Source organism: Camelina sativa, chromosome 19, assembly GCF_000633955.1.
Source record: "Camelina sativa cultivar DH55 chromosome 19, Cs, whole genome shotgun sequence".
In the NCBI taxonomy this organism is placed as follows: Eukaryota; Viridiplantae; Streptophyta; class Magnoliopsida; order Brassicales; family Brassicaceae; genus Camelina; species Camelina sativa.
Genome location: NC_025703.1, coordinates 24,786,694 through 24,795,254, shown reverse-complemented (window position 1 = coordinate 24,795,254; position 8,561 = coordinate 24,786,694). Strand labels below are relative to the sequence as shown.

General features: G+C 27.6%; 1 pseudogene; it reads right to left on the bottom strand.

The window, feature by feature from the left end:
- Positions 5,322 to 5,645, bottom strand: LOC109130907 (annotated as a pseudogene).

Sequence of the window (8,561 nt, the reverse complement as noted above, 5' to 3'; positions counted from 1 at the left end):
CTCTGATTTGCTTGTGATGTGTGGTTAGGCTTGTTAGTTTGTTATTTGGGACGTCGGGAAGCTTTCTTGTGGCTTGGGATCGAGTTTTGTGGTTGTAGGAACGAAGATCCGGCGAGAAGCTTCGGGGGAAAACGATGCTCGGCTCGGTCGATGCACTTTGTGCGTCGGTCGATGTAAATGCGAGGATGGCGCGTAAAATCTAGGGTTTTCGTGCTATGTCGAGCATGCGTCGGCCGATGCAAGTTAGTCTTGCATCGGGCGATGCAAATCTTGCGTCGGTCGATGCAACCTCCAACTGGTGTCGGTCGATGCATGTTGGTGTCGGTCGATGCTGAGTCCTGGTTTGTTATTGTTGATTGTTGATTGTTTATTGATGGTTAGAGATGTCTATATTGCTTGTGTGTATAACCCATTAGATGGGAGAATTGCCTTACTGAGTGTTTATAAAATACTCATGCATTGCAATTTGTGTTTGTGGTGCAGATAAAGGCAAAATGTGATCGTGGAATCAGGGCGATGAGGAGGAGGATGTTCTAGAGACTTGATTGATTGTGGTCTAGCTATTGTTAGATTGCTAGTGTTGAGTTGATAGAACATTGTAGGATGTTGGAACTTGGTTATTGCATTGTTGGTTATTGGATTGTTATTGTTGGAATTCTTATTGGTTTAATGGAATTGTTTTTGTTATCCGCTGTTGTTGATTGTTGATAGGTTGTTAGTGGGTATGAGACCACTAGTGAATTAATACTATATAAAAAAAAAATCGGGAAGGGTTGTTTCATACTATATTACCGGGAAATAGGCCCATTAAAAAATTGTAGCAACTATAATATTATTTTTGAAGTACATTTTGTGTTATGCCCTTGAAGTTTTGGTTATTTAATTTGTTTTATTTACAACATTAACCCCTAAAACAATTCCATAAATAACATTGCAGAGAAATTCAAATACTAAATTTTCTTATATTGACCAACATCTATACATTCCGATTTTTCCAAAAACAACTCTACTNTGGTGTCGGTCGATGCTGAGTCCTGGTTTGTTATTGTTGATTGTTGATTGTTTATTGATGGTTAGAGATGTCTATATTGCTTGTGTGTATAACCCATTAGATGGGAGAATTGCCTTACTGAGTGTTTATAAAATACTCATGCATTGCAATTTGTGTTTGTGGTGCAGATAAAGGCAAAATGTGATCGTGGAATCAGGGCGATGAGGAGGAGGATGTTCTAGAGACTTGATTGATTGTGGTCTAGCTATTGTTAGATTGCTAGTGTTGAGTTGATAGAACATTGTAGGATGTTGGAACTTGGTTATTGCATTGTTGGTTATTGGATTGTTATTGTTGGAATTCTTATTGGTTTAATGGAATTGTTTTTGTTATCCGCTGTTGTTGATTGTTGATAGGTTGTTAGTGGGTATGAGACCACTAGTGAATTAATACTATATAAAAAAAAAATCGGGAAGGGTTGTTTCATACTATATTACCGGGAAATAGGCCCATTAAAAAATTGTAGCAACTATAATATTATTTTTGAAGTACATTTTGTGTTATGCCCTTGAAGTTTTGGTTATTTAATTTGTTTTATTTACAACATTAACCCCTAAAACAATTCCATAAATAACATTGCAGAGAAATTCAAATACTAAATTTTCTTATATTGACCAACATCTATACATTCCGATTTTTCCAAAAACAACTCTACTCATTAAAGTTTTAACCCTTTAAATCTCCAAAACTATTTTTATGGATGCTAGAATCTCTCAAATTTAAATGACATACAACAAATTTTCCATAACAAAAGTTTACAATCTCCATAATTATATCTATCTTAACATTTTTGGAGTACATTTTTGTGTCATCCTCTCTTATCTTTGTATCCAAACAAGTTCCAACTAAATTCTCTACAATCCTTACAACCAAACACAATGATTTCCTTATCTGATAATATTAATTTCCTAAAATCTATCTACCTAATTTAAAGCAATATGTTAGATTAAAATATAATTCTCCTTTCATTTTTATTTAATTATTTAAATTACTATTTAATACAAAAAGTTAAGAAATTTTTAGATTTTTTTCAGCATATGATGTGATTTGAATTTTTATAAACGGATATATATTTTAAAAATTGTTTTAGGATTTTTGTAACCAAACAAGAATATTCGGATATAGATTATTTCACATTTGAGTTATTTTAATATATAATGAATATCTATTTTAACCTTTTTATTAATTACTGTGAGAACACACACATATATAATAATGTAACATTTATATTAAAACTCAAAGAAACTTGATCTATTTATAATATATTCAAAAGTTTTTTAAAACAAATTGCCCGTGGTGTACCACAGGGTCAAACCTAGTTAACATTAATAAATTTCTTAAACCGAAAATCCAATTTTAGAATGATTTAAAAACTAATATTCACAAATATTTAACTTTAGCAAGAAGACATACATTTAATTCAGTGTATATTTTATTTATAAACTGAATATTGTTTCGTAATAATATAAACAACTAAAAACGGAATACAATTAAATTTTGCTTTTATTGGTCTCGCTAAAAAACTCCTTCCTCATCAAGTATATTTAGATATATAAATATCAACTTCAAAAACTATACAAAACATCTACAACTAAAACCTACAACCTCATATCTAAAAGAGAAATGGCTGCAACATTTGTTTTTTTGAGAGATGTCCACCCTTACAAGACGACATGGAAGGTGCAAGTGAAAGTTCTTCACTTGTGGACCACGGGATCAAACCTAGTTAACATTAATAAATTTCCTAAAGCGAAAATCCAATTTTAGAATGATTTAAAAACTAATATTCACAAATATTTAACTTTAGCAAAAAGACATACATTTAATTCAGTATATATATTATTTAGAAACTGAATATTGTTTCGTAATAATATAAACAACTAAAAACGGAATACAATTAAATTTTGCTTTTATTGGTCTCGATAAAAAACTTCTTCCTCATCAAGTATATTTAGATATATAAATATCAACTACAAAAACTATACAAAACATCTACAACTAAAACCTACAACCTCATATCTAAAAGAGAAATGGCTGCAACATTTGTTTTTTTGAGAGATGTCCACCCTTACAAGACGGCATGGAAGGTGCAAGTGAAAGTCTTTCACTTGTGGCGTCAATACACAAGAAGCACTGCGGAAACCTGGAGCTGATCTTGGCACTGTAAAATCACACAAAAACATAATTTCCATTATTCTCTTTTATTATTCACATAAATCTTACTATACTGCTTTAATCATTTCAGGGACTGAAATCCACACATCAGTCAAAAAAGACATGGTTACACGGTATGTTTGATTATTTTGATTTTTTTTTACGCAAAAACTTATTTTGATTATTATTTTTTTTTGCAAAAACTTATTTTGATTTTGGAGAGACGGGTTGGCATTAATCCCATATAGGGAGTTAAGTGGAATTGTTTTTTTTTTAAAACACACTTTTAAATGTGTACCAGGAGATAAATATATTACTAGACTATATATATAGCACACGGGTTAAAACCTTGAAAACACTACAAAAATCCTATACTTTTAATACTTATATCAAATACATGTAAATTTTTGTATTTTAAAAATTAATAAAACAATAATAAAATAACAAATAAATACAATATAAATTTTAAAATTTTTAAACTAAAAATATTGTCCCGCAGTGTACCACGGGTTAAATCCTAGTTGTGTTTAAAAAATGTAATCTCTAACTGGCAACTGCCGAGTTGTTTGGTTTTGGAAATACCCGAAATCTGAACCTAAACCTGAATCGAGAAATCCAATTCCGATCCCAACCTATTAATGACCTATATCCGAATGGGGGCTAGTTCTTTGGTAGTTTGGGTTTGAGTTCGGTTTGGGTAAATACCCAAAAACCCGATTATACGTGAATGAATATATATAAATCTCTTAGGGGGTGTTTTGAAACAATGATTTTGGAGGATTTTATGTGATTTAGGAAATTTGGAATTTTGATAGATTTTAGGGAAGTTAATACGATTTATGGTAAAAGTATTTCAAATCCCACCTAAAACCATGAGATTTGGATTTTTGTATTTTTAACTAAACAAATCCTCTCAAATCGCATCAGGTCTCCAAGGTGAACAGCCTCTGGTCGATGGAACAATGTAGGCAAGGGAAGTCGGCAAAATGGATCCGTAACTTCGGGAAAAGAATTGGCTCTGAGGGCTGGGTCTGGGGGTCCACAACTTTTTTTGTAGACTATATAATATGGGTTATAAGACTAATTATTTGATTATTTGATAGGTTATATGGGTTTTAACCATTAGTTAAATCTCGATTTCAGATCCTTTTAGAAATGATATTCTAAAAAAATAAAATAAAATCTCCACTAAATATTTAATTAACTGTATATAAGCAACAAAATCTCAAAAATTAATCACTCTTCCGCGGATTAATAGTGATTTTCGATTATACTAGCAACTATATATCAAAATAACAGAAATAATATTTATTATGATTGATTTGATAAATTTTCAAAAATTTTAGGCTAATTCGTGGAACAATCATAAGAAATCTCAAAAAAATTGCATGTCCTCATATTTAGCATATGATTTTGTTGCATAATGTTTTTATTCACAACAACTTTTAAAAACAATTACATAAATTATATTTTATATAAAAATTACAGTATAAATAAAAGGAATTTCAACCCGTGCTCTAGCTCTGGTCCTAAATCTAGTATATTACTATTATGTTATAAGATCATTTATTTTTAAGTTCGATGTAGCATAATCAAAGAGAAGCTACATGGACTTGTGTTCTTTGTTTTGTATTGCTGTTATTGGAGAGGTGATTTCTAAATCCATGTGAAATTGTAAATTCTAAAAATCAAAAGACATGGATTTTGAAATAACTTGTTTTAACCTTGGATTTGAATCCTTCTATTTTACACTTTCAAATCCATTCAAATCCATTTAAAACATAACGTGGATTTTGAAATCCAAAAACAAATCATTAAATGAATAACATTGGATTTTAACAAGTATTTGTAAATCATAGAACCAATAACACATAATTTTGATAAGTATTTTAAAATCAATGATTGAATAACACATGATTTTTGTTTGGATTTCCAAATCCATTAAAATCATAGAACCAATAACCCCTCTTAGTTTCATGGTTTGAATCTTTGTTTGATTATGTATAAGTGATTCATTCGTTTAGGCTTAAGGAGTTCCGAAACTTAACAAAACTGTATGAAAATTCGTGACTTTATTGAAGTAGCAAACTAGCAATACAAATCTTTGGATAGATTATTACTCTATCACACAACAACATGTACCATCCATACATTTACCATATAATTGATCGTTTATCTCTTTAAGACAAAACTGGGTGCATCCATCGTCTCCTCCATTTTACATGGAGCTGGTTGGTAGCATAAGAACCTTCCCTTTATTCCAAAACCTATTTAAAACAAATATAGATTCATAAGAGAATAAAATATATCTATAAAGATAAATGGATAGTGTGTATAATAATAAGCTAGTACCGGGAGTGTTATCATCACAATGAACTGAAGATGTGACAAAGAGAATAGTGAGAACAAATGCAAGCAACATTTTCTTTGTGCTAGCCATTTTTATGATATTATTTGTTGTTGTTGTTGTTTTACATTTTGTATGTGTTCATATATACTTATATAGTAACACAAATAAGGAGGTGTTGTTTGAATCTAATTTATATTTTTTTTAGTGAACAAGTGAAAGATTTTTAAAGATTACTAGATAGTATTCTATAGTTTTGTTGATTAGTTTTTTAAAAACTTGTAAAATGCATCAAACAATCTCTATATTTTTGTGATACTTTCCATGATTTTATTTTGTGAAGAAAGTGTATAAAATCATGAACCAATAACATAATAATTGAATTCATTAACAATTTTAGATTTTTTTGTTTTAATTGAATAACACAAAAAATTTAATGACTTTATAAAAATTTGAATCCAATAACTCAAACTTGTTAAGATTTTAAATAATTTTTTACAAATCACAAACTAATAACAACAATAAACTTTAGCAGATTTTAACAAAATCTAGATCTAATAACAACATATTTTACATAACATTTAAAGTTTTTAAAACTCTATTCAAATCTCAAGCCAATAACCCCTACAAAATGTTAGAGGTATTTTTTAGTTAAATGTGATAAGTTTAAAATAATCGATCTATTTTATATATATTAACAAAAATAAACGCAAGAGGTATATTTTTTCTAGCCATATGTGACAAATTAGTTCAGTAGATTACAGTTAAAAGAAAATAAAGATGTAGATTTGTTTCCATTTGTAAAATGATTAAGATAAGAACAAGAAAAAAAGATGGCTAGCTATATGAAGTATAATAGAAAACATGGTCACACATACCAAATATACTATTTTATTCTCAACTACACGAAGTATATGTATTACATGGCCACATGCATGAACTATATAACGTTATATGGTCAACACTACAGACATACAATCCAGTATACCGGTCGACTGGCTCCGGCGAAGACCAACGTTGACTAAAAAAATGTATTCTAATTTTTTGTTTTTTTTTTAAAATTATATTAAATCATTAATAGTTTTTCATGATTAAAAACATATTCAATATAATATTTTAATATTTTTTTATATCTATAATGTATTCATTCTTATAATTAGTTAATTTTTATATTTAAAGCTAAACTAATAGTTAAATAAAAATCATTGATAATTATTTTCAATATGTAATATAAAGGTATTCTGCAAAAATACTCTTATTCTATACCTTTTTGCAAACATACCCTCAATTCAAATATATTGTTTTGTTAAAATCAATTTTTTTGTATGTTTATCTTTTATATATTAGAAGTAAGTATTGTGAATTTATTTTGTTGTTGTTTACATGTTATTAAGAGTATGTAAATTTTATAGTAAAAGTATCTAAAATTTTATACAACATTTACCATGCAAAACTTTAGAGTAAAAAGTCATATATTAAATCTTTTGCATATTTTTTTTTTAATGAAAGTAGTAAAATTTGATTTTATTGATTTTGTAGTATTTAAATAATCTGATTATCAAATATTTATATATATATATATATATATATATCTTATAAATAATGATTAATGATTTTTATTGAATCATTAATTTAGCTTAAAAATAAAAATTAACTAATTATAAGAATGAATACATGAGATATATATTAAAATATTTAGATATTGAATTGGATATGTTTCTTAATCATGAATAACCAAATAAGTTTATATATAATATTTATTATTTTTGATTTTTAGTAGAAAAAAAAAATTAATACATTTTTTCTGGTCAACGCTGGAGTCAACTTTGGTTTTCGCCGGAGTCAGTCGACCGATGTACCAGATTGTATGTTCATGGTGTTGACCACATAACGTCATATAGTTCATGCATGTGGCCATGTAATAAATATACTTTGTATAGTTGAGTATACAATAGTATATTTGGTATGTGTGACCATGTATTCTCTAATCTAGTTAACCATTTTTTTTCTAAATTTTACTTAACATTTAAGAAATTGTTAAACTTTCTATTATCGTTCTTCAGTTTAATTAATATTTGATATATTATATTGAAAAAATGATTGCCAACTACTTGAAGTATGCGCCAACACATGACCACACATACAAACAATATAAATGTTTTGTTAATTACGTGAACTATTGTCATCACATAAGGACATCCATAAACAAACATAGGTTATATGTACAACACCATAAAGATTAAATTTTGGCCGGAATCCGGCGTTGACCAGTGTTGACCGGCGTTGACCAATGTTGACCAGCATTGACCAGAAAAAATATTCAATTTTTTTCTTTTTTCTTAATAACATTTTTTTGTTTTTATGTATCTTTGATAAATAAATAAAAATATTAAATAATTTGTATAATTTACAAAAACAAAATATAACAACAAAAAATTATACGACAAAAAATACAAGAAAATTATATACAAAAAAAAATTAAAAATTATATGCCAAACAAAATTTGTGATATATCTAGTAACTAATTTTGTTAATACAGAAAATATACCAAAAATAATATAATAAAACTATACAACCAAAATTTTATGCGTAGTAGATTTTTTTCATAAAACTATAACAAATATATACATTTTCCTTTTAAAAATCATTTTTTATTTTGTATTTTTAAAGGTGGGGGTTTTAAATATATATTTTTCTTTTTACTTATTTATAAGATTATGTCATTTGAAATATATCCAAGACATTACCAACTATTTCTTTGTTTCTAATAAGAAAAACAAAGGAAGAAAATAATGAAAATTTTATTTATTTACATAAAAGACATATATCAAGCAAATAGTTAGAAAAAAAGAGTTGATTTTGTAAAATCAAAGGTTGATCTATTAAAATCAAAGAAATAGTTGGCAATGCCTTGGATATATTTTAAATGACATAATCTTATAAATAAGTAAAAAAGAAAAAAATATTTAAAAACCCCATCTTTGAAAATACAAAACAAAAAAATGATTT